This window comes from Lutjanus erythropterus, chromosome 19 (genome assembly GCF_056507025.1).
Source record: "Lutjanus erythropterus isolate fLutEry1 chromosome 19, fLutEry1.hap2, whole genome shotgun sequence".
NCBI lineage: Eukaryota > Metazoa > Chordata > Actinopteri > Lutjaniformes > Lutjanidae > Lutjanus > Lutjanus erythropterus.
Genome location: NC_139335.1, coordinates 27,050,619 through 27,052,596, shown reverse-complemented (window position 1 = coordinate 27,052,596; position 1,978 = coordinate 27,050,619). Strand labels below are relative to the sequence as shown.

The 1,978-nt window shown below is 38.0% G+C and overlaps 1 long non-coding RNA gene across 1 annotated transcript; it reads right to left on the bottom strand.

Moving 5' to 3' along the window:
• Window positions 1-311: 311 nt before the first annotated feature.
• On the bottom strand, window positions 312-1,336 carry LOC146310006 (uncharacterized). Its single transcript, XR_014772506.1, has 2 exons — window positions 948-1,336; window positions 312-853 (listed from the first exon to the last, which is right to left on the bottom strand). It is a non-coding gene; the product is annotated as an uncharacterized LOC146310006 (long non-coding RNA).
• Window positions 1,337-1,978: the final 642 nt, after the last annotated feature.

Sequence of the window (1,978 nt, the reverse complement as noted above, 5' to 3'; positions counted from 1 at the left end):
CCAGTTTGATCTCACTCCAAACTCCTGCAAGTAAAGAAAACATGACCATCCATCAAACTTGATATTAAATAAATAGTTAACATTTCAAAGTATATTTTTAATTATCAGAGTTGATTTTCTTACCATGAATGGCAACTACAACAAAAAAAAAATCAATCATATTTTCCATTCTATATTAAACTCTCACAGTTTAGTGATTTCTGATCAAAAACTGATTTAAGACATAAAACTGTCAGTTGTTCCTCCACAGTTGTTTTTGTTGTGTTTATAAATGTGGCCAGGCCAACGAGGGAGGAGACCGGACACAAAAATAAATTTTAGTAGGATCTTTAATACCCCGACTGCCCTCAAACGAGCACAGCATTAATTCTCTAATTTTGAGAGAAATGTTTGTACAGTCAAATAAAAAAATAAAACAAGTTCTTTCTTGTCTTTTCTGAATATCTTATGAATGTCTCCGTATAAAACAAGCAAAACCAACCAAAACAAAACAAAAACAAGTAAAACAAACAACAGTAGTGGCCTATTCCTATGTAAACAGGAAATAAAATACATTAATTAACATGAATACATTTTTAAGCCACTCTCCTCATTTTATCAGACACATTTTACAATACACATGAGGTTTTAACTCAGCAAACTTCATGAATTAATTTAATATGCACCATGAAGTAACTTTAATGTACATTTTTATATATCTCGGTGCAAAATATGTTTTTACTGTGACCTTTAATGAACTTGCAGTACATTCAGAAAGCAAAATCATGTGCTCACTTACTCTAGCTTGTAGCTTGAGAGCCTCACCCTGCACCTGGATGCAGCTCACACGCACACACGGCTCTCTGTCTCCCCTCTATATGGGTAACACAACATATAGCTTCATAAACAACATTTAACACCGAAAATGTAACCGTAACTAATGTTTCAGTAAACTATATGCCACTTACGCTGACCCGTGGTCGTCTAGGGCGGCTCCCGACACACTGGAGACCACACACAAACCCTCGACTGACGAGAACTAAACACGAAGTCTTCAGTCACACACGCTCGTCAGACGGCTCAGTTACCGGTCCGCTCTAACTCTTTCACTCGGTCACTTATTTCCTCTGTGATAAACGTTTTTCTCGGTTCACACTCTTCAAACACTCTCACAGACAAGAAACACACCTCTCCTCCATTGTTTGTGTTAGGAAGACGATGGTTCGCGCGAGTTATCGTGTCTCGTGTGACTTCCTAATTCTCATGGGATTCTCAACCTGGCTGGCCTTAAAGTGACAGTACACATTCTATTAGGGCTCAGCTAACACAAAAAACACAGTAACCCCTGTTCACTTGGCTACATAAAGAAGGAAGAGTTTGCACAGACCTTTCTCTGTAGTACTGGATTGTGAATTTTCTATATGCATTTAAACTGTAACAGATATTATACAAGTATAAATAGATACAAGTACATTTGGGCACATACAGGTATCCCAATGCTTGAAAAAGAAAACAACCTTTTATTATCATTTCAAAACATTACTCCTCAAGAAAATTATACTCAACATGTCATGACCTCCTCCTCTCCTCAGACTGTTCTTCTCTCCCATCTTAAATTCTTCATCATCATCACTTGTAGCTTTCCCTCCTCCACTGATTTAAGTCGTATCCCACAGACAGACAACAGTTCATCAGCATTTACAACTTTACATCTCCTCCACTGCTCCTTTGTCTCAAGGTGTCCTCCAGGTGTCCATACTTGGTCTTCTCCTGTCCACATGCCTACAAGTGTCCCTCTAAAATATCATCCATCATCATGGTCTGCACTTCAGCTTCTATGTTGATGATGTCCACGTGTAGATAGCCACTAAATCATCATTATTTTCAGTTTTTCCTGATTCTTTGGCTTTAGCAGCTCCCTTAATTCCCCTAATGATGCTGATAAAATTGCAGACTTTCCTTTATGGGTGTCTGAAAGCAGGACTTCAATCTACAAACT